The 25,993-nt window shown below is 43.4% G+C and overlaps 2 non-coding genes across 2 annotated transcripts; one reads left to right on the forward strand and one right to left on the reverse strand.

Moving 5' to 3' along the window:
• Nucleotides 1-19,480: 19,480 nt before the first annotated feature.
• Nucleotides 19,481-19,553, forward strand: TRNAK-CUU (transfer RNA lysine (anticodon CUU)). The gene has a single exon. It is a non-coding gene; the product is annotated as a tRNA-Lys (tRNA).
• Nucleotides 19,554-25,652: 6,099 nt separating this feature from the next.
• On the reverse strand, nt 25,653-25,725 carry TRNAK-CUU (transfer RNA lysine (anticodon CUU)). Its single transcript has one exon. It is a non-coding gene; the product is annotated as a tRNA-Lys (tRNA).
• Nucleotides 25,726-25,993: the final 268 nt, after the last annotated feature.

Genomic DNA, 25,993 nt, shown 5'->3' on the forward strand with positions numbered 1-25,993 from the left:
TTACGTTGCCTGTGTAGCACAAACCAGCACGTGTAGGGTAGGCCTACTTTTATTTTCTTGCAGGAACTGACCAAACAGCCAAACTCGATAAACGGTATCCTACCTGGCCGAGTAGCTCAGACGGTAGAGCGCTGGCTTTCTGAGCCCACGTAAGCATATCTGGTATTGAAGGTGCTCAGATATATCACCCTTGTGTCAGTAGATTCACTGGCCCGTAAAGGAACTCCGGAGGGACAAAACTCCGGCACCTCAACTTCTTCGAAAACCGTACAAAGTAGTAGGTAGGATGAGAAAGCAATAACACTATTTATTATCAAATTGTATCATATAGAACACAGTTCCCCGGCATTTTGAAAATAAATATGTAGGGAACAACGACGATACAAGACGCTTGTTGTCCAACGCCACATCTACCGTATTTTGAATTTCCTAGTCACCTCGTCCCCACTGCCAACGATGCGGAGTAATATGAGTACTTTAAGTCCTACACCACCTCTACTACTACTACTACTACTACTGAGCGAGTTGGCTACGTGGCTAGCGGCATATAGCTCTTAGTTTGCATGCGAGATATAGTGAGTTCTAATCCCACTGCCGAGAGCCTTGATAGCTGTTTTCCGTGGTCCCCATTTTCACATCAGGCAAATACGGGGGATGACGTGCCTTAATTAATGCCACTGCCACTTCCTTCCCAGTCCCAGCATTGTTCTATCCCATCGTAGCGATAAAACGTGTCTGAATGGATGCAACATAAGGCAAATAAAAATCAGCATTACCGTAATCTTCGTCCAAAAAAGTGAATTATTCAGGAAAGTAAACTTAGGTGATTTAAGATCATTAACACAAGAAGAACTGTCCTCTTTTAAAACAATTATTCAAATTTTTATCCTACAACTTCCTGTTCTGATTTTCATTTTATTATTATTATTATTATTATTATTATTATTATTATTATTATTATTATTATTATTATTATTATTATTATTATTATTATTATTATTATTATTATTGGATACTCTCTTCCTGGAGTTCCTGTCATACTTCCATCTACATTTTTGGGGAGTCCATGCAACATGTTACAAAATTTTCAAGATGCAATGACTATAGTCTCTCGGTTTGGCAAACCAGACATCTGCATAACATTCACATGTACTCCTAAGTGGACCGAAATCACTGCAGAATTAAAGCCATATGAAAAGGCAGAGAACAGACCTTATTTGATTACTAGGGTATTTCACCTAAAAATTAAGGCGTTCTCAATAATTTTTTCAAAGGAGGTATTTTGGGTGTAGCAAAAGCTTTCGCATATGTCTTTGAATTTCAGAAAAGAGATTTGCCTTATGCCCATCTGCTTTTTATGCTCAGAGATTCAAACAAGTTACGTGACGGGGAACATCTTGATTCTATCGTTTCAGCAGAAATTCCTGACTTTGAACAAAGTCCTCGGTTATACAATATTATACTGCAATATATGGTACATGGACCATGCGGAACGTTCAACACTAAAAGTCCTTACTTGCAATATGGTAAATGTACCAAAAGCTATCCAAAAGTCTTTTTCAATGAAACATATGTTAATGTTCAAGGTTACCCCATGTACCGGAAGATAGAAAATGGTCTTTCAATTATTGTAGGCTCCCATGAAGTAGATAATCACTGAATTGTGCCTTATAATCCTTACTTATCCCTCAAATATGAGGCACATATTAATGTTGAGATTTGTTCGTCAATTAAATCTGTCATTATCGTGCGTCCATACGCTTGTGAAATAATGCAGACGGTGAACAGCAAGTAACCTTAGATGAGGTAGACCTATTTTTAAACTGCCATTATACTGTATTAGTCCACCGGAGGCAAAGTGGAGGATTCACGAAAGAAATTTGTTTGATCGCACTCATTCTGTCCAACGACTGCATGTACACTTACCAAACGAGCTAACGATCTACTTTCAACCCGGACAAGACCTACTGCTGCAACCAAATGTACAGAAAACACGAAGCTTACGGCCTTTTTCAAACTGAATGAACAACATAAAGCTGCTCGGCAATATGTGTACCCACAAATACCAGAGTACTCCACTTGGATCAACAGCATGCGCCGACGCCTCACAAAGACCATTGGACGAATGTTTAGCGTAAGCCTCAAGACCGTGAGAGACATTTCCTACGTCTTCTCCTTCTGCATATCAAAGGACTAACAAGTTCTGAAGATCTCAGGAACATAGATGGGATCCTTTGAGCAACATTCCAAGAAGTTCGGAGAAAAAACATTTGTTACAAGATGATCAGGAATGGGTTCGATGCTTGAACGAGGCAGTCAGCTTCCACATGCCTCCTCAGCTGCGTCAGATAGTTGCGATTATATGCTTCTTTTGCTCTACAAGCAACATTCCTCAGCTGTGGGAAACCTTCCGGTAATCTTTGTCAGAAGATTTTTCAAGGCAAAACGATGACGAAACGAGTGCGGACCAAGCCTTGGCAAACTTGCAAGAAATATTCCGCCAACATGGAAGAGAATGTGGGCAATTGGCTTGCTAATTTCACGTCACCACGAAGAGTCATTAGAGAACGCCTACAATTTACACCAACAAAGGTCAGAAGGTATTGCGGGTTACGACAAGTTGAACAACAAGCAACGGCAAATAGCAGACGAAGTTCTGATGACTGTACGGAGTGGAAACTAACAATCTGACTTCATTGATGGACAGGAAAAACTTTTTTGTACCGCACGTTGTGCTGCATCTTGCGCGGAGAAGGCAAGGTTGTATTGTGTGTTGCCTGGACTGGCATAGCCGAAAGTTTGTTACAAGGTAGCCAAAGAAGTCATTCTCTCTTCAAATTGCCCGTCTTAATTTTGAAGACATCAGTTTCAAGCATCCGAAGTTACTATTCTGTTCGGTAGAGACTTTAGACAGGTACTAAAACAAACCAAACCAAACCCAATGGCACTACAGCCCCTGAAGGGCCTTGGCCTACCAAGCCACCGCTGCTCATCCCGAAGGCCTGCAGATTACGAGGTGTCGTGTGGTCAGCACGACAAATCTTCTCGGCCGTTATTCTTGGCTTTCTAGACCGGGGCCGCTATCTCACCGTCAGGTAGCTCATCAATTCTAATCACGTAGGCTGAGTGGACCTCGAACCAGCCCTCAGGTCCAGGTAAAAATCCCTAAAATCCCTGATCTGGCCGGGAATCGAACCCGGGGCCCCCAGGTAAGAGGAAGGCACGCTACCCCTACACCACGGGGCCGGATTTAGACAGGTACTACCTGGTCCAAAATTCACAGTAGGCAATTGACAAAAAACATGAGAGTGAATGATGATCCAATTTTCAGTGATTGGCTTCTTAAGTTAGAGAACGGAGAACCACCCTGAATGTACCTCCCTATAACACTTCTAAACAAATTTCCTAACTTATACGTACCATTGTGGTTTAAGTGAAGGCCATCTGAGCGCAGATCCCTATCTCCTACCCACACATTAGGATCTAGAAATCTCACTCCCAGACTCCCACATCCCCACTCCATAGTCTCATTTAAATCCCCAATCACCTTCCACTCAGTATCCCTCCTACACAGTATTCCACTGACAACAATCTCCGCTTCTTTAAATTTCACCCGTGCTGCATTTATCAGACCCCACACACATGGGCGCTCATATGACAGTTTGTAGGGGGGGGGGGGGGAGCTAGACCTGGGCTTGGGGGTACGTAGTATTTTGAAGATTTTAGAAGATAAAGGGCGATGTGTATTCTGCGGTAGAATAACCCACGGTATACTTCTACGTAATACTGACTTTTAAATTTCTCGAAAGGAAAACACCTGACTACATTAGATTTTTGCCTTTCCCTGAGAGCTGGGGGGGGGGGCTGCCCCACCTTGCCCCCGTGTATGGGCGCCCTTGCCCACAAATCCCCAACTATGTTGATACTTATACTTGCTTGCCTTACGTTGTTGGTACCAACGTGAAACACTACCACCTTCTCATTTCCCTCCTCCTTCTCTTCAACTTTCCTCAACATCTGCCTCGACCTAATTCCTGGATAGCACTCTACCCTGGTCCCCTTTCATCCACACACTTTCCCCACATGTCTAACAATGGCTCAAAAGCGGCCGAGGTTTCAGTTACAAAACCAGGCTACAGATCCAATTAAGAAGAATCAACAGGTACGAGATCAATATACCTTGCGACATGATGACGAGGTAAGAGGAAAACCCAAGACAAACAGAGTCACATCGTGGAAGGAAAAGTCTCACTGCAGACACTGAAATGGAAATGGAGTATGGCTTTTAGTGCCCAGAGTGACCAAGGACAAGTTCGGCTCGCCAGATGCAGGTCTTTTGATATGACACCCGTAGGCGACCTGCACGTCGTGATGAGATTGAAACGATTATGAAGACGACACATATACCCAGCCCCGTGCCAGATGAATTAAACAATTATGGTTAAAACTTCCCGACCCTGCCGGGAATCGAACTTGGGACCCCTGTGACCAAAGGCCAGCACGCTAACCATTTAGCCATGAAACTGGATACTGCAGACACTGAAAAGATAGAAACAGAGGACAGAATCATCAAGTAGAAGGACAACAACGGAACAACCGACGAGCAACACAAAGAAGGTATTTTCGAAGAAACAATTAAGAGGAGGACTCAGCACTCAATTGTGATAGGTTCTAAACAAACAGAAGACGAACTGCAAGCCAAGGAAAGAACAGCCTGGCTCTTCATAGACAGAGTGAGACGAAACACATCATCTGAAGTCACTACAGGTTTCCTGAAAAGGAATGGGATGTGCGGGGAAATAGTGTGCAAAGAAATAAGTACCAGGGGCAGGGATAACACTTTTAACACGTTCATTACCACGGACGCTTTAAAGCGTCAAGGTAATATATGCAGCAATGCCGCTGCCGCTTTAAAGCGACCAGAGCGCTATATTTCTAAAGCTACATAGAAACGTGCTGGCTTGGCGATTGATGCTTATGGTTACGTCGGCACTGCAGGAAGGTTACCTTTAGAACAATTTGCCGCGCGCGGTTCCATTGTTGAGCAATTTGATGACAATCAGCATTGCTTCAAAATGGAGAAGAACAGCTCAGAGTCCGGTCCGTCTCATTCTAAGAAGAAGAAGTTAGATAGACAATTTTATATTAACGAAGATTTAATCAAAATATTAGAAGATTCTGACAGTGAATCTGATATATTGTCAGACAGTGAGGACGATGAATGCAGGAATCTGATAGTGAAAGTGACAACAGTGCGCTGAATGAAGACGACAATGTGCAATCGACATCCGCAAATGAATAGGAAATTAACTGGGTAGATGATCCAATAGGAATGACTTGTTTTCCGTTTACTAAGAAGGAAAGCCTTCTTATTTGACCGGACGATAACCAGTCTAGTGACTACTTCCGTCTTTTAATGGAAGATTTATTTCTCCAAGAAGTTGTAGACGAAACTACACTTAAGAAAATGGAAATTGCAACACCATGAAGGCATTGGTCGTTTGTATTGATTTTCAAGATATGGAACGATGCCATGTAGGTATGTAAACGGTCAAAGTTTCAGACCCATTGGATTGTTGCTACAGGTCTCCCCACGTGATTGGTCGCGGAGGAATCAACTCCAGTATACGGACTCTGGTGTAGCGTAGTTGACTTCCAGTCTGTGCAGTGAAGTGTTCCCCGTCAAACATGCCTCGACGACAGAGAGGAGCACGCTATCACAACCGTCGCCGTTTGAGAGGGCTCGGATAATTGGGCTGTGTGAGGCTGGATTATTGCTAAGGACTGTCGCTGCACGTGTTGGCCGACAGGCATCTACGGTACAACGTATATGGCAGCAGTGGTCAAATGAAGGTACCCACACTCGTAGACCTGGCACAGGCCCAGCGCGACAGACAACTGTGAGAGAGGATCGCCGCATCATTCGGATGGCCCGGATGGAACCCCATGCAACAGCAGCACAAATTCGAGCAGTTGTGGCACCCCACGTTACACAACAAACAGTTGGTAATCGCCTGCGTGCAACTGGCTTACGAGCCCGTGTCCCTGCAGAAGGTGTTCCATTGACCCCACAACAGCGACGTGTAAGGCTGGCCTGGTATCGAGAAAGATCGACGAGGGTCGACGAATGGCATAGGGTCCTCTTTAGTGATGAATCGCGCTTCTATCTTGCCCGCAGTGATCGCCGGAATCGTGTGCGCCGACGTACCGGGGAGAGGGGTAGCCCAGATCTTATTGTCGAAAGGCACACAGGGCCAACACCAAGCATTATGGTCTGTGGAGCTATTGGCTTTAATGTGAAATCACAATTAGTGCTTGTTGAGGGCACTATGACTGCTGGACAGTACGTTGATAGGGTACTCAATCCAGTGGTTGTCCCTAGGATGGCGAACATAGCTAATGGGATGTTTAAGCAGGACAGTGCCCGGGTTCACACTGCACGCATCTCCAGAGAAGCTCTCCACGACCTTAGAATGGCCCGCCAGATCCCCGGACCTCAGTCCTGTTGAGCATGTGTGGGACATGATGGGTCGACAACTGGCCAACCGTCCTCACTCACCCACAACTCTGGAACAACTGACCCGTGCAGTGCAGCAAGCATGGGCCACAATTCCTCGGGAATCGATCCAGGGCCTTATTGACTCCATGTCTCGACGAATTCATCAATGTATTGCTGCTCGTGGTGGGCGCATCCTGTATTGATTGTTGTCCAAACTTGCAGCCAGAGGGACCTGAAAGTGTAATCATCGAAGCACAACCGAACACTCGTCCTGCATGTTCAATTGCAGCAATGTAGCACCACTCCTTCTGCGTGTTGCAATTTCCATTTTCTTCAGTGTAATTGCAATGTCATACAGATATTTCTGGGTACATAAACTAAAGACAAATCGCGAATATGTCAGTGGAAAGACGTTATTTTAGAAAAGATACTGGTATTTTTGGGTGTGTTTCTTCACATGGGTAACGTTAAAATGAATAGGTTACAGGGTTATTGGAAGAAAGATGTTTTATTCCATTATAAAGGCATTTAAGGGAGTACGAGTCGCAATAGGTTTCTTCTGATATTGCACGCTCTTCATTGCGTGAACCGAAAGCAAGTGAGCGCTTGTACAAAATAAGACCAGTGATCACATATTTCAAGAACAGGTTGCCAGAAGTGTACTATTCAGGTCGTGAACTATCACTAGATGAAAGCATGGTTCTATGGCGAAGTCGTTTGTCATTTCATCAATACATCCAGAACAAGCGGCATAAATATGGAGTGAAATTTTACATGCTGACAACACTGAAAGGATTCACCCAGAATGTTGCGATATATACTGGTTCGTTAGATGATTGTGGTGGTAAACGTCATGCACAGAATGTAGTTATCCATTTATTAGCAGATAAATTAAATGTTGGTCACCACATTTTTATGGACAACTATTACAACGGTTTTGATTTGGCTAAGAAACTCTTAGATGAAGGAAAACACTGCACTGGAACGCTAAGGTTGGATAGAAGAAATTCACCTAATGAAGTGAAAGTTGAAAAACTGAAAAAGAGGGGAGACAATTGCTAGATATGCTAATGGAGTTATGATAGGCAAGTGGAAAGACAAACGAGATGTAGGTTACATCTCAACGGAGTATGAGAATAGACTTGTGGAAGTGGAAAACAGACGGAAATAAACAGTAAAAAATCCTTTGCCAGTTGTTAGTTACAACAAATTCATACCAGGAGTGGATAAACGAAATCAGATACTATCCTATTATCCATCCCAAAGTAAAACAGTTCGTTGGCCTAACAAACTTTTCATACACTTTGTTGAAATGATTCTACTGAATGCAAATTACTTGTTCAGTAAGTAGGTACTCTTGTGGCACAATGACAGTTTATGATTTCAGACTGAACGTCATCAAGCAGCTGTTACCTTCAATGAGGGAAAAGGACCGGGGATCACGTGATGTGCCAGAGCGGCACGTTCTCGTAAAGCGCGAACCAGCACCAGGGTAAAACAGATGATGAGGAAGAGAGGTACACTCTGTGCTCAAGAAGGAAGACGAACAGATGCAATTAACGAATGCCCGGCATGTCCAGTTCAACTAGGATACCGTCTACGGTGCAGTGTCATCTGTCACAAATAGATGTACAATCAAAGCTCTCAGCACTCGTGCCATTCGTAAACATTATGTGGACATAATTATCATGTTTGTGTTTCTATTATTTCAATTATTTGTTTAAGAATTTATTTTACAATAAAACTGGATTTCGTCACAGTTTGGGACAATCTGATGTTTATTTACAATAATGTACTCTCTGATCCATCAAGTTGTGCATTGTTATACAAATAATTAGTACAAAAGAAAAGTATTGCTTGACGCTTTAAAGCGTCAGATGCCACTCTCGTCCGAAACACGGCCTGAAGTGCCACTGACACTTTAAAACGTCAATAAATAAATATTAAAATGGGTAATATTTACTTTTGGGGGGGATGAACGTTGCTCACGTCCGCAGGATTTATCTTCTCATTGCCCTGCACGTGTCCCCCGGGTGGTGCTCAGCGAGCAACAGCAATAGGCAGTCAGCCTATCCTAGGATCTCCTGCCTATCAAATTATGTCAAACACACCATATCGAAACAGCTCTTCTCAGAGCTCTTTAACAAGAAACATTGGTCCCAATATTCGTATTTTTCAACGCAATATAGAAAGTATCAGCAGAGCAAAGTGTGATTATCTCTCAAAACTACTCAGAGAGAACAACATAGATGTTGTTCTCCTTCAAGAGACGCATTTTGCTAATGAAGAACAGCTCCGTACTAGAGGTCGTATTGCTGGGTACACGGCACTAGGAGCAACTTACCATGAAGCATATAGAGTGGCCACATATGTCCGTAATAACATCAAAGGAGCTGAGCTACTATCTCAAAGCACAGAAGAAAACGTTCATCAGGTTGTCACCGGACTGAATAATGTCTCAATCATCAATATCTACAAACCACCATGCATTTTATGGCCTCAGTATATTGTACCAACTTCAGAACATCCTGCAATTTATGTAGGGGATTTCAATAGTCATCATGAACTCTGGAAGTATTCTAAAACAGATGTTTATGGACTTAAATTAATGGACTGGTGCGAAAGTAACAACCTCCATCTAGTATTTGACGCTAAAGATCGAGGAACTTTTCGATTAGCTGCATGGGGTAGAGATTCAAATCCAGATTTATGCTTTGTCAGCCCCAATATACAGTCAATGGAAATCCCTTGCACACTACACGCAAAGTGATGGAAGATTTCCCTCATAGCCAGCATAGACCAGTAATACTCGAATTTGGTGCTACAATTTCCATTATACATTCAACGCCACGTCCCCGATGGAATTTCCAGAAAGCCGATTGGTCTGCATTCTCTGTAGAACTAGATAAATGCTTTCGTTGGATTCCCCCAAATCATCAAAGTTGGCGCAGTTATATCTACTGCTAAGGAATGTATGCCCAGGGGCTATCGGATAGAATATGTTCCTGGCTGGAATGCCGAGAATGAGGAATTATTTAAGAATTTCCAACAAAACAGGGATGCAGAGAGTGCTAATAAACTTCTGGCTAGCTTGGATGATTGCCGAAGACAAAAATGGGTTGAAACTGTCGAAAGCTTAGACTTTACTCATTCTAGCAGAAAGGCCTGGGGCCTTCTTAGACGGCTGGGAGAAGGTGCACGAGTAGTGAAGGGTCAACCTCAGGTGACACCTGACCAAATAGCTTCCCATATAGTAAAAACTTCCTGAACTCCAGCTGATAAGAAGCATACAAAGTACTGTATGTCAGATGCCAGCTTCGTGCTCTGAAATCATCAGCATCTCGCATATCTAGCTATTCACGTCCCTTTACAGCCCTTGATGTTCAGGAGGCCCTCAAAGGACTAAAACCCGGTAAGGCACCTGGAATCGATGGAATTCTTCCAGAATTCCTCGTACATATTGGAGATAATGCAAAGAGATGGATGGCAAAGTTCTACACGGATATTCTCCAGACTGGACAAATTCCACCTGACTTAAAGAAAGCTAAAATTATTTTCATATTGAAGCCTGGAAAACCTAAAAATATACCTGAAAGTTACAGACCAATAGCCCTCCTTAGCTGTTGCTACAAACTCTTTGAAATATTTATCTACAACAGAATTGGATCAACCATTTTAGAACTGATTCCTGTGGTTCAGACAGGCTTCAGACCTAACCAAAACTGCTGCGATCAAGTACTTTCACTAACATCTTATACTGAGGCCAGATACTAGCAAAAGCTTAAAACATCTGCTTGTCTTTGTGGATTTTACTGCTGTCTTTGATACCGCATGGAAAGAAGGATTGATTTATAAATTACTCAGAGTTATACCCTGCAGAACGATTGCACAGCTTATCAACAACATGATCAGCGACAGGAAATTGCAGGCCTGTTTAGGTGAAAAGAAAAGCTCAGTGAGAAAACTGCATAATGGTTTGCCCCAAGGATCAGTTTTATTGCCACCACTGTTTAATCTGTACATCTCTGATCTTTCAGAAACAATATCCAGAAAGTTCTGCTATGCTGATGACTTGACCCTGGCCACACAACACAAGATTTTTGAGAAAACTGAAGACATTTTGACTCAGGACTTATCCACATTGGCAGAATATATCATGAAATGGAGACTAAGACCCAGAACAGTCAAGACGGAGGTTTCTTGCTTCCATTTGATCAACCGGCTTGCTAACTTAAAACTAAATATTATCTTCTTCAATCGAGTACTTAATCACAATAGGTATCCAAAATATCTCGGTGTTACCTTGGACCGAACTTTATCATTCAAGCAACATCTTTTGAACTTGTCGAAGAAACTGAAAAAGCGAAACAATATTATTCAGAAGCTAACTGGTACTACTTGGGGATCTACTGCAAACATCCTGCGCTATTCATCCTTAGCACTCGTTTTCTCTGCCACTGACTATTGTGCTCCAGTGTGGATTAATAGCCCTTATACAAAGTATATTGACCCACAATTGAATACTATCATGCGTCTTACATCTGGCAGCATCAGATCAATTCCAGTTCACTGGCTCCCACTGTTGTCTGGAATAATGCCACCTGACTTACGAAGATCCAGTGCTCTTGTTCGAGAGTACAACAAGATCTGCAAGAATCCTCTGCTACCTGTTCTAAATAACATACCAGCTCTTAGTCTCCGAAGACTGAAATCACGACATCCACCCCTTTGTGATGCTGCTCTGAAGACGTCCACCAACTCCAATGCTTCGGACGAGTGGAAGACCGCTGGAATAACTTTCCTGACTTGCCCCTGCAAAACATCTTTAGAGGGGATCCCAACTGCCACGTGCAACATAGTCCAGACTGAACAGGTTCAGGACAGGTCATGGAAGGTGCAGGGATTCTCTCTACAAGTGGAACTTTATACCATCTCCAGAATGTGACTGTGGAGCCCCTCGCCAGACTATTCCCCACGTTGTAAGCGAGTGTCAACTTCGGGCTTATCCAGGTAGATTGGAAGACTTCCTATCACCAACAGCGGAAGCGCTACAGTGGATTGAAAAGCTGGACATTCAGAAATAACAGATAGCACTAATGTCTGAAGTGAATCAATGTTTTTGTTATTGTGTATATATTGTACATTATGTATATAATTTCTTTGCCGTACGCTAATAATAATAATAATAATAATAATATAATAATAATAATAATAATAATAATAATAATAATAATAATAATAATAATGATAATAATAATTTACTTTGTAAACTCGATGGACACTATTTTCATAAAATTCAGTGCCATTTATTGGGCTTGACTGATACGGCCAAAACAGCTCCTGAGAAAGATATTTTAGAAAATAGTGGCAGCGAGCGTGTTCAAGTCGGGATCCCATTTAAAAATCGATCCATCATAGACAGCCCAGAATTCTTGTCGAAGGAATACTGTTTTCGAGAAAGACGTTTCAATAGTTTTCGAAGGAGGGTTTCTCGACTAATCCATCACTGAAGAACTCTGAACAAACTACGACAAACTTGAAACTGATCCTATGGAATGTGGAAAGGTTCAAGTCTATCTTGAATTTTACAGACGAAAAGTTTTGGTCGCAGTTCGACATCGGTATTGTTACGGAAACTTTTCTTACCGAAATAATAGATTTCCCGAACTTCTACAGTCTGCATAGCTTAGCAAAAACTAAGGAATGAGGAAAACGAGAAGGTTGAATAACATACGTATATATACAAAAATAAGATTGGTGGAATCATAGAAAAAATTACAGAGGAAAACATGGTTATTCTCAAGACAGATCAAATCACTGTGGTTGGAATGTGCATTAACCCAGCAATGGAAAGAAAAATAAAATGAAATGGCGTATGGCTTTTAGTGTCGGGAGTGTCCAGGGACAAGTTCGTCTTGCCAGATGAAGGTCTTGTGATTTGACTCCCGTAGGCGACCTGCGCATCGTGATGAGTATGAAATGATGATGAAGACGACACATACACCCAGTCCCCGTGCCAGCGGAATTAATCAATGATGGTCAAAATTCCAGAGCCTGCCGGTAATCTAACCCGGGGCCCCTGTGACCAAAGGCCAGCACGCTAACCATTGAGCTATGGAGCCGGACAGCAATGGTAACAAGTGATGCAATCAAGCAAGTGCTACATGTATTTGGGGCAGTAAGAAAGGAAGATGGTGTTAACTTTGCAGGAAACTTTATTTGTAGTGACAAAACAAACCATAAAACAATGCTATTGATGGAGCACTCTCATGAAGAGGGATTCACTTTAGGTAATAACAGAGGAGAGATATAACCTACCCGGCGCCAAATGGATCTAGCGCCATAGACTTGGTACCGTATTTTACAGACGAGAAGATATAAAAAATATCAAAGTAGAAATTTTGCAAACTCTAGAAGCCCTGCTAAGGCAGAGGCATTTAGGGTGGAAAAAAGTTCATTTGACTTTCCATTTAGTACGATGTTGGCAAGCAAGAGATCTCGGGTAAGACGTTTGGTGTTACTTAAAAAAAATGAATTAAAAACTCAGCCGTAGTTCGCCCAAGAGAGATGTTTACTCCGCCATCCGGTAGAGTAAAAAGGAACGTCGAAATTGACGTGGAGGCAACTTAAATGGCGTCAAATTAAAATACATGCACTCGGTAGCCCTTTTTTCTACAATCGTTTTACGTGGCACCGACGCAGATAGGTGACGATAGAAGAGGAAATGGCTAGGAATGGAAATAAAGTGGTCGTGGCCTTAATTAAGGTGCAGCCCCAGCATTTTCCAGGTGTGAAAATGTGAAACCACGGAAAACCATCTTCATGGCTGCCGATAGTGGAGTTCGAACCCACTATCTCCCGAATGCCTGCTCACACCTGCGCGACTCCGGTAGCTGAGGCCATTCGATTTTATGATAATAATTTTTGATATTTTTTATGAAAAAATTCTTGTCGAGTAATATAAAGACCTCTGTGACCACCTGTTCAATATTTGTCTGTCTGTCTAACAGACAGTTGATTTTTAGTAGGGTCAATTATTTATTTTCTAGATGCATAGCAGACATACAGGGTTCTAGGTTTTACAGACTTCGATGTAGCTACCAATGTGATCCCAACGACGCGGAAGCCTTTGGATACCTGCCTAATCTCTGAATGCTGCGAACAGAGCGATCGATTGCCTGTAGAACATCTTCAACTAGTTTAGAAGTGAATCCCACGCAGTGGTTCGTTCGTCTTAGAGATTAGGTCGAAGTCGCATGGATACTCATGCATAACCCATCCATCATTCTCTACAACAATTCAGTACAAGGTTGCATGCGGCATGAGAGCTGTCTGAGTTCTGCAATCGCTGGGGCTGGGAAGTGGTCCAACAACCCCCCCCCAATACTCCCAAAAAAGTCCTTATCCGGCCTTAAACCGTCGGCCAAAACCTAAATGAGCCTGTGTGGAACCAGCAACCTTAGAAATAGCTTTATTGAGCAGACGTTTCCATACGACAACGTTACAGCATTGTGCGGTAGTATCTGACATCTGGCGGAGACTGTTGGCAGCGCGTAGTCGTTATACTACTGTAATTAATGTAGCCAAGAGCAAGCAGTATTATAATTAAGACGGCGGTAGTCCCTTCTGCTGCCACTCCTCTTCTCTCCGCTGCTGCAATAAAACAAAAACTAACCCGTCAACGTCGGATAGGACAGCTAGTTAGTACCTACTAATGTAAACTCCAAGCAGCATGGTTCATTAAAACCATCATTTTATTATTATTTCCTTTATCCTTTATTTTATGTAAAGTACTATTTCCTTCTTTCTTTCCTTTCTTTTTTTATTTCTTTCATAATCCGTTTACCGTTCAGGGTCGGTTTTTCCCTCGGACTCAGCAAGCGATCCCACCTCTACCACCTCAACGGCAGTGTTTTGGAGCGTGAGACTTTGGGAAGGAGGACTAGTACCTGGCCCACGTGGCCCCACCTGCTATGCTGAACAGGGGTTTTGTGGGGGAATGGGAAGACCGGAAAGGATAGACAAGGAAGAGGGAAGGAAGCGGCCATGGCCTTAAGTTAGGTACCATCCCAGCATTTTCCTGGAGGAAAAGTGGAAAACCACAGAAAACCACTTCGAGGATGGCTGAGGGGGGTATCGAACCCCCTCTACTCAGTTGACCTTCCGAAGCTGAGTGGACCTCGTTTCAGCCCTCATACCACTTTTCAAATTTCGGCGCAGAGCCGTAAATCGAACCAGTGTCTCTGGGGGTGGCAGCTAATCACACTTAACCACTACCTCACAGAGGCATTAACCTGATACATGGTTTTTACGCTGAAATTTTGCTATCCGTGTGAAAAGGAAGTAGGACTTATCATAAAGAGAACCAAATGCGCTGATGTCTCCATTTATTACTAATACTGTAAGAAGTATTGTTTCTCTCATTTGTGTCCTGGACATAAACAATCTTTGAGACATTGAAGAGCCGGGTCGGGAAGGAGTACAGGATGGAGACGGGCACTCTATCCATCACAGCTGCCCGTAGAAACGAATCCTCGAATCTTGAAGACATATGTCAGCTTTCAAAACTAAATTAAAGAAAGTGCTATGGAATCAGGACCTAAGTAGACGAATTTTGTGAGAAGGGTTTGTATAATTGTAAGGTAAAAGAAATATTGGAATATTTAAATTTCATTATAACATAATTAACTTATTTGCAGCCAATATATATGTATCATATTAATTATAGAGACTTATCGAATAGATCGTTCGTTCGTAATCTGTTTACCCTCCAGGGTTGGTTTTTCCCTCGGACTCAGCGAGGGATCCCACCTCTATCGCCTCAAGGGCAGTGTCCTGGAGCTTCAGACTCTGGGTCTGGGGATACAACTGGGGAGGATGACCAGTACCTCGCCCAGGCGGCCTCACCTGCTATGCTGAACAGGGGCCTTGTGGCGGGATGGGAAGTTTGGAAGGGATAGACAAGGAAGAGGGAAGGAAGCGGCCGTGGCCTTATGTTAGGTACCATCCCGGCATTTGCCTGGAAGAGAAGTGGGAAACCACGGAAAACCACTTCCAGGATGGCTGAGGAGGGAATCGAACCCCCTCTACTCAGTTGACCTCCCGAGGCTGAGTGGACCAGAGCTGGGAATCGAACCCGGGCCTCTAGGGGTGGCAGCTAATCACACTAACCACTACACCACAGAGGCGGACTCTTATCGAATAGTATTGTACAATTCCTGTATATGAGACTTTGGCTTCTTGGAACTGATTAATAAAATAAAAAATAATAGTAATTATATCGGGATATTACGAAGTACCATTTCTGTGCAGAATGCTCAGTAAATGTTCGAAAAAAACGAAAAAACTTCGCACACTATCTACCTTCATGTCTTGTTATAATATGTAAATTCTTGAGCTACTGACCAAGCACAGGAATATTTATTTTGATTTGAAGTTTTATGAACATATGCGAAAGAATTACGAGTCGTCGTGTCGTGGACCTTAAAGCCAAAATTAAAAAAATAATTGGAACGTCTTTTCATTTTCTTTTTTCTTTCTTCCCATTCCACAAGTCACTGCGCAACAAGCCAACATCCAAAAAAGTTCGCATGAGTGTTGAGACCCGAACCAGTTTTTCATGGTCACGGTCGAGTTAGGGCGTGGACATCACTTGACCTTGGACTAAGAGCCAACAGTGCTAAGGACACTCGACTTCTGATGTTATCTTACACATCGTCCCCAACCGAGACATTCGTTAAATCAATAATCTGATATTATTTACGACCTGATTTTATAACAATACCAAGTTTTATGACAATTTGTTTTTCAATAGAAAAAATAGATTCAAGTGATCTTTATTTTTATTTCCAGGGGATCTTGTACATTCTGCGATACTCCATATTTCAAGAGCCTGGAGTCAGCAACTATATAACATTTATAGTAATGGCGGCATATTGCATTTCTGAACGAAAGCTATTTGCTTTACGTCGCACCGACACAGATAGATCTTATGGTGACGGTGGGACAGGAGAGGCCTAGGAATGGGAAGGAAACGGCCGTGGCCTTAATTAAGGTACAGCCCCAGCATTTGCCTGATGTCAAAATGGGAAACCGCGGAAAACCATCTTCAGGGCTGCCGACAGTGGAGTTCGAACCCACTATCTACCGGATGCGAGCTCACAATTGCGCGCCCGTAACAGCACGACCAACTCGCCCGCTTCGAACGAAAGACCGGAAAGTGCTCAAACACCTCTGGAGTACTGCTGTGAGGCATTCACCGGTGACAAGTCATGTCATATAGACAGGGGGGGGGGGGGTACTGGGGGGGGGGGTTACAATTCCCAACCCCCACCACGGAAATTTTACAAAAAGAAAATACTGTAAACAGAAACTTACCATTAACAAAATAAATAAACATTCAGAGACATAATTAAGATTCATCCTGACCAACAAGGATGTTCCAATTAATCTGCAGACCAAGGTTTATTATATGTGCGTGCTGCCAGTTACTACTTACGCTATAGAAACGATGACTCTAGGTCTAGACTATAAGGAAAGTGTTCGCAAGCTTCAGCGAACACGAGGGATAAGAGGACATCAGGAGAAGAACGAATGTAACAGACATCCCGGAGAGAGTGTATGTATGTATGTTTAGTCCTCAGCCCGAAGGCTGTTTGGATCCTCAACAGCTCTGCAATCAGCTGTCATAGATGGCCTGGGCATCACTGAAGAGGCATACTAGGGAAATGAGGAGTGAGGTAGTTTCCCGTTGCTTTCCTCACCGAGCCAGAAGTTGCTATTACATATCAGTCTGCCAAGCCCACTGAAATGCATGCACCAACCGACCCTATGAGCAATATTTTCACACCATTCATAGCAGGGACTGGCTGCAGAAGGAATGGCATTACTAGCATCACTCATACCTAGCAGGACTAAAATAGCAATGGGTAGGACACATGGCTCGACAGACTACAACAGGTGGACTTCTAGGATTGTTCACTGGAGACCATGGGAACGCAAGAGAGGCATTGGAAGACCCCAAAAAAGATGGCTTGATGACATGAAGCTCTTGGCTGGAACACACGCTGCTTCTAACTGGCTCAAGACCGAAGACGATGGAAGAGGCCTCCATCTAGCAATGGATTGAAATAGGCTAGAAAAGAAGAAGAACTATTATTGTAGAACGAACAGATCTGATGAATATATTTTGTAAGAAGTCTCGAAAGTTGGATTTTGGATTGTAAGCAGAACATACCATTCGTTATAAAATTGTTGACCTTGATCATATTGTTCTTGTTCTGTACCGTTATTTTAATGCAAGATGCTGTAGTGTACTGCTATCTTAATATCAACATAAGTCACTTGTATCAGTGTCCTTATAATGAATGACAAGCCTTGCATGGGCACACCACACGTGCACAAGCACATTCCTTGTGTTCTATCATAACTCTTCTTCTTCATCTGCTTACCCTCCAGGGTTGGCTTTTCCCTCGGACTCAGCGAGGGATCCCACCTCTCCCACCTCAAGGGCAGTGACCAGTACCTCGCCCAGGCGGCCTCACCTGCTATGCTGAACAGGGGCCTTGCGGGGGTAGAAGAAGATTGGAAGGCGTAGACAAGGAAGAGGGAAGGAAGCGGCCGTGGCCTTAAGTTAGGTACCATACCGGCATTTGCCTGGAGGAGAAGTGGGGAACCACGGAAAATCACTTCCAGGATGGCTGAGGTGGGAATCGAACCCATCTCGTTCCAGCCCTCGTACCACTTTCGTGGCAGAGCCGGGAACCGAACCCGGGCCTCCGGGGGTGGCAGCTAATCACACTAACCAGTACACTACAGAGGCGGACGAATTGTAAGGATACTGAATCTTATTACAAGTGTTGGCTGGAAGACCGTTATCCATTTGATCTCTGGAGTACGGTCAATCCAATATTTTTACGTTTAATTGTTCTCCCTCATACGCTCGAGGTTGCTGAAAATGGCCAAGGATATTTAATACGCACTCTACAAAAAGAAACTCTGAAAAGCGAAAGGCATTTTTTACAAGTACAGTACAATTTCGTTATTCAAATTAACAATGAATTATTCTTTTTATTCTTCTTTATCTGTTTACCCTCCAGAGTCGGTTTTTCCCTCGGACTCAGCGAGGGATCCCATATCTACCACCTCAAGGGCAGTGTCCTAGAGCTTCAGACTGTGGATCGGGGAATACAACTGGGGAGAATGACCAGTACCTCGCCCAGGCGGACTCACCTGCTATGGTGAACAGAGGCCTCGGTGGGGGATGGGAAGATTGGAAGGGATAGGCAAGGAAGAGGGAAGGAAGCGGCCGTCACCTTAAGTTAGGTACCATCCCGGCATTTGCCTGGAGGAGAAGTGGGAAACCACGGAAAACCACTTCCAGGATGGCTGAGGTGGGAATCGAACCTACCTCTACTCGTACTCAGTTGATATCCCGAGGCTGAGTGGACCCCGTTCCAGCCCTCGTACTACTTTTCAAATTTCGTGGCAGAGCCGGGAATCGAACCCGGGCCTCCGGGGGTGGCAGCTACACCACGGAGGCGGACATGTAAAAGAACTGCGCACAAAATTTCCTGCACCTGAACGTCCCGAAGACAGTTTGTGGAACGTAATACCAACGCCAACAGTTTATCTTATCTCCGACTCGCATGCATGACTCAAACATGCGGTGTGCAACTCATGGAGCAACTATTTGAGGAGTCCCATTTCTGTCGTTGGTTTATTATATTACTTCAGCTGTCTACAAATTACCACTGTTTCTCAAGTAACGGCACGTGTCACCAGCGAGCCCCGTTCCAGCCAATATAACAATAGTTTCGTGGCAGAGCCGGGAATCGAACCCGGGCTTCCGCTAATCACGCTAGTCACTACACCACAGAGGTGGGCTCAAGTGGTAAACTAAATTTTAAGATGAACTCACAGAAGAATATCCCAGGAGCAGAGACATAAGCTTTTACTTAATCGCGAAGATTTTTGTTAGCAGACCGACTAGCTCAGTCGGTAGAGCATGAGACTCTTAATCTCAGGGTCGTGGGTTCGAGCCCCACGTTGGGCGTTAATTTTAAAATCAAATAAAATGGAGGGAAGGAACGCTACGAAATGTAGTATTTGCCAGGAACCACTGATTAGTTAAGAAGGGACCTATACTTTTCAGTGTCGATGTTTTTTTTTTTGTTTTTTTTTACAAGCTGCTTTACGTCGCACCCACAAAGATAGGTCTTATGGCGACGATGGAAGAGGAAAGGCCTAGGCATTTCCTCTCCTATCGTCGCCTTACGACCTACCTGTATCGGTGCGACGTAAAACAAATAGCAAAAAAAGTTAAGGTGCAGCCCCAGCATTTGCCAGGTGTGAAAATGAGAAAACACGGAAACCATTTTCGGGTCCACTAGTTAATGTACGTTTAAAGCTTTTCAGCCTGTCGAACTCTTAATTATAACACTATAACATACCTGTAAAAGTAAACACTATTAAACAGAGAATGACATGTTTCTTTCTTGAAGGAATATCTATCAAATCACGCTCTTTTTAAAGAGTAAATACTAAACAGGTCCACCTCTGTGGTGTAGTGGTTAGTGTGATTAGCTGCCACCCCCAGACGCCCGGGTTCGATTCCCGGCTCTGCGACGAAATTTGAAAAGTGGTATGAGGGCTGGAACGGGGTCCACTCAGCTTCGGGAGGTCAACTGATGAGAGGTGGGTTCGATTCCTACCTCAGCCATCCTGGAAGTGGTTTCCCACTTCTCCTCCAGGCAAATGCCGGGATGGTACCTCAGTTAAGGCCACAGCCGCTTCCTTCCCTCTTCCTTGTCTATCCCTTCCAATCTTCCCATCCCTCACAAGGCCCCTGTTCAGCATAGCAGGTGAGGCCGCCTGGGCGAGGTACTGGTCATTATCCCCAGTTGTATCCCCAACCCAGTGTCTGAAGCTCCAGGACACTGCCCTCGAGGCGGTAGAGGTGGGATTCCTCGCTGAGTCCGAGGGAAAAACCGAACCTCGAGGATAAACAGATTACGAACGAACGAAATACTAAACAGAATTGTCGGCGTTTGTGGTGTAGTTTTTAGTGTGACGAAGACTGGAACGGGGTCCATTCAGTCTCGGGAGGTCAACTGAATAGAGAGGTTTCGATTTCCACCTCAGCCATCCTGGAGCTGGTTTTCCGTGGTTTCGCACTTCTTTTCCATGCAAATGTCTAACTTCAGGCCACGGCCGCTTCCTTCCCTCTTCCTTGTCAATTCCTTCCAACGTTCCCAAGCCCCTGTTCAGCATAGCAGATGAATAGGGCCCGGATTTTTTTAAAATGCATATTTTGAACGTTAATGCATATTTTGAGCGTCAGTGCATATACAGACATATTTTGCTCTTATGTGCGATCGATTATCCAAGATTTCTGAACAAAATGAAAAATCTAGTGAACTCTGTATGTTATACATCCCTTGGCAACATAAGAAGCCTTCCCTGATCAAGGATAAAGTTTTCGGTGTCGCAATACAAACAGGTGGACGGACAATGGCGCTTTTCACAATAGCTATTTCCTTCTCCTTACAGCAGCCTCCCGAGGTTTGCTTAAACAAGTGCGTTAAGTTCCATTCCGCGAGTTAGAAAAAGTAGTAGTACAGATACTGGAGGGACTCTCTGCAAATCATTCACTTCCATCTGTACCTAAGAACGTGATTGACATTTCTCTCCCCCACAAACCCCGGGAAAAAGAAGATGGCAGCTTCAACGGTTAAATTTTCATTTCTTGATATTCTTAAACTCCATTGAAATTGAAACTGTATTCCGGATCCAAATGGTCACCCTCATTGGAGGACGGATGATTTCTTTTCTTTAATAAATCTCTCTCTCATCTGTTAACTTGCTCTGCGTCTACTGCAGTGTTTCACCACATTAAAGTGAAAAATGCCTAAAGATTTTGCCAGAAGAATATTCCGAGCAGTCAGTGCCAGTGTTCAAGTATTACCCACTTACATCCGTCGACGTAGAGCGATTTTTTTCAGCGTATAAATTAATTCTGACCGACAAAAGAAAGTTATTGACTCCTGAAAACATTGAGAAACTGTTGAAAACTACTGACGTGCCTCATTTTACAACGAATTAAACATGTTTGTCAATTTAACACTGAGTAAAAAATGAGTAATGCGTCTGGTAAGTGTATTTTGTTTAGTTTTAGTGCATATTTATAACATTTTAAGTGCACATGAGCATGCATACTTTCGGAGTTTTTAGTGCATATGAATCCGGGACCTACAGATGAAGCCGCCTTATCGAGTTACTGGTCCTCCTGTCCACTTATATCCCAGGCCAAGTGTCTTATGCTCCAGGACACTGCCTTTGAGGCAGTAGGGGTGAGATCTCTCGCTGTGCCCGGGGGAAAAACAACATTGGACGGTAAACGGATTACATAAAACAATAAATAAACAGAATGTAAACATGTTTGTACATTTCTAAACTATTTAAATCAATTTAAAAATTACGGTGCCATTCGTCTGTTACAGTAGTGGTCATCGGTCACTTGTAAATACAGTTGTATTGGACGTGCTCTGTGTCAGCTAGTTCAGTTTACCTGTACTAAATGGAAAGATGTCGTAATAATGACAGCAAATGACGCACCCTTACGAACTCTTCCAGGCAGATCCAAGAACCACTATAGGTGATGGGGGAGAGAGAAACATTGCCTCATGTCTTAAGATTCTATCATTACAACGAATGTCTATAAGGAATTGAAGACACCACAGAATCAGGCCGTCTATGAATGACCACTAAACAGGAAGGGTACCTGCACAGTGCCCCGAAGAAGTCACGGAACGAGAAGCATCGACTTCATCGTCTTCAAGAAAGGCTTCATTCTCGATCTGACTATCAAAGCAGAGATCAATACACAAACTCACGAAATAGATGAAGAAAAGGAAGTGAAATACATTCGTACTTTCTCCTGTAACATGGACAACTACAAGTTAGAAGGCATCGAGTTATAGACTTGTGCCATTTGAAAACTGCTGGTCGCTGATGAGACACTTCGGTGTACGGGATGAAACAATATTAACTGGGCATCCGCACAGTGAAAGTTTCAATATTCATCTTACAACAATCACCTCCTCTATTCCATCAGTTAGAAATCTGTCACCAGTCTAATGTTGGCCGATGACCTAGCTGTTAGGTCCCTTTAAACAACAAACAAACACACATCTAATGTTCATGTATTCATTTTATCTTAATGCAACCCTGCTGAATTGGCCTGGGAGTAGAGCCACACTAATAACAATGTGTTCCCCGAGTGCCTGAGACGCCCCTGTGCTCGATTTCTTCATTCCTATTTCTTCCTTTCATATCCTAACATCCTTTATTTTCATTTGTCTGACTGTCTAACCAGCCTCTCTGCCTCGGGTTGACGCCCTATAGGTGGAGGGGGAGCAATAAAATAATATCCTCGAATACGGAGGCCCTTAACTGAGTTCTGGTATTGCTTCCACTTAATTGTACCAGCTTTCTCACTTTTATCTATCCTATCCGACCTTTTTGGTGAACTTTTGTTCTTTTCCGACCCCGACGGTATAAGGTTGGGCCTCTTCGTGGCCCTTGGCTTTCTTTGGCCGATATTTTCATTCTTAGACGTTGATTGGTCTCTACGCGATGGGGCACCGGCTCACTTCGCCGTGGCTGTTCGACAACGGCCCAAAACATGACAGGAGTTGGCCCAGGCACCATGAAACCATGGATCCCATTTGTCAACAAGGCACTGTATAGCTCGATGGTAGCTCTATAATGGTGTGGGGTGTGTTCACGTGGCGTCGGCTGGATCTTCTGATCCATCTGAACACGTAGTTGACCAGTGACTGCAATGTTGAACTGCTCGATTTCTTGAAAATATAAGGATTTTCTTTTTCTCTTACTCAGTGGTTATGTTCCATTGCCCCGCTATAGAATGTACTGGAAAGAAAGTAGTGATACCAGAAATGACTTAGTTTCGAACGCAATGCGAAGAACTAGGTTTGAAGAAATTATGAGGAATCTTCATCTGAGTGACAATACTAGCTTGGATAAAAATGATCGTATTGCGAAGGTTAGGCCATACCTAGACAAACTGAAAGAGAATTTCAAGGAGTTTGCTACGTGGGAGATAAGAGTCAAGCATTGATGAAGCTATGATCTCGTACTACGGGAAGCACGCCCTGAAACAGTACATTCGAGGCAAGCCAATCCGCTTCGGTTACAAAATATGGTGTCATAATCTAAGACTGGCTTACCTGATGGACTTTGACGTCTACCAAGGTGCAAAGGGACAACAGAATGAGTACAAGCAAGATTTTGGTTTAGGAGGAGGAATTCTAATAAGTTTTCTGAAAATCTGCCTCAAGACGGAAATGGAAAAGTGCTCCCACATCACATATTTGCGGATAACTATTTTGTAACCCTAAGTGTTGTCGAAATTTTTACAGACCTTGGCATTGGACTGACGGGAACGCTGCGAAATAACAGAATTGAAAATTGCCCTCTAGTAAGTTCACTGAAGAAAGAGGTGCTTTAGATGTAAAGCGTGATTTTTTTTTTTGCTAGGGGCTTTACGTCGCACCGACACAGATACGTCTTATGGCGACGATGGGATAGGAAAGGCCTAGGAGTTAGAAGGAACCGGCCGTGGCCTTAATTAAGGTACAGCCCCAGCATTTGCCTGGTGTGAAAATGGGAAACCACGGAAAACCATCTTCAGGGCTGCCGATAGTGGGATTCGAACCTACTATCTCCCGGATGCACGCTCACAGTCGCGCGCCTCTACTCGCACGGCCAACTCGCCCGGTGTGTAAAGTGTGATGACTCAAACAAACTTGTTGTTTATCGCTGGAACGATAGTTCAATAGTTACTGCTGTTTCGAATTGTGAAGGCACAGAGCCCCGTTTCAATGCTCAAAGGTATTCATCATCCTTGAAGAAGAAAATCACCATTCGCCTGCCCAGTCTACTGAAAACTTACAACATTCACATGGGTGGAACGGACAGAATGGATCAGAATGTCAGCAATTATCGAACAAATATACGATCAAGGAAGTGGTGGCGGCTACTGTTTGCATGGGGGTTAGACGTAGCTGTACAGAATGCTTGGCTGCTACACAAGAAATCTGCAGAATCTGTGAATGCCGAAATAATGGACCTCCTGAGTTTTCGCAGAAATTTAGCGCAGAATCTCATTGGGAAGTATGGAACGCCTAAAGCTAGGCCAGGCCCCACTGTAACTGCAGTTACAAGTAGAGTCTCGGCAGACATTCGCTTCGATGAATGAGGGCACATTGTGTGAAGCACAACAAACGAACACGATGTGCTCTCTGCAGATCTCAGACAAACAGAAAGTGTGCTAAATGCTGTGTGGCCCTGCATGATAAGTGTTTCTTCGAATTTCACGTTCGAAAATAAGGAAAATACCGGCAGTGATCCTTGGCTACTGCTATCTTTTCCTTGGTATTGCAATAGGACGATACATCAACAAATGTGAACACTATTTTGTAATAAATAGGGTACAATGATAATGGACGTAGAAAAGTAGTAATATATGCACAATAAATTGGTATTATAACAATACTTTCTTTCTAATTGCATTCGTTCGATATGACCATGTTTGCAACCCTTTGTTCCCGGTGATGCGTTTTCGCAACGTACTCATCTAGCCTTGTGTGCACGGAACCGCAGTAAAACATTCCCAGGAATTATTATCTAATGCTAACGAACCACCATGAAACATTTCAGCCGTTTTTGAAGAAAAACAAGTTCTGGGAACTAATGGGTTAATAAAGAAAGAAAGAAAGAAAGAAAGAAAGGCCATTAGTACTTCAAAATGACGTCAGCCAAAGACGTCTGAGAGTTTCAAAGTTAGGAGATCTAAGAATCACTAATGAAGAGTTAACGAGTAATCTCGACATGTAGATTTTAAAAAGGAACACAAAGAGTGGCGACCATTGAGATAATGGCAGATAATTTCAATCTTGCTGATGAAGGTCATTGTGACGTATCTCGACTTCAAGCATCCGCTGACATAACAAAAAATTACACACAGAACCTAGAATTACCACGTTTTCTTCCACTCAATCATTCTACGATAGATTTGAAGAAAAATGCAGTACTTTTTTCACTACTGATTTACCTTAAAATGAAAAACGATCGCCCAACGTGGGGCTCGAACCCACGACCCTGAGATTAAGAGTCTCATGCTCTACCGACTGAGCTAGCCGGGCTGCTGAAGAGAGGGCTTTAATTTCCCTAAGAAACTACACGTCATTGTGTGTTAATTTTGTTTGCTTTCAATTGCCAGCTAAATGACTCGGAACGTCTGGTCACGAGAGACGTTTCTTGCGCAGACTAAGCATTGGCTCCCAATACTGAATTGTAAGATGTTGAATCTTATTATAAGTGTTGGCTGGAAGACCGTTATCCATTTGAACTCTGGGGTACGGTGATTCCAATATTTTTACATTTAATTCTTCTTCCTCATACGCTCGAGGT

Source organism: Anabrus simplex, chromosome 3 (genome assembly GCF_040414725.1).
Source record: "Anabrus simplex isolate iqAnaSimp1 chromosome 3, ASM4041472v1, whole genome shotgun sequence".
Lineage (NCBI taxonomy): Eukaryota > Metazoa > Arthropoda > Insecta > Orthoptera > Tettigoniidae > Anabrus > Anabrus simplex.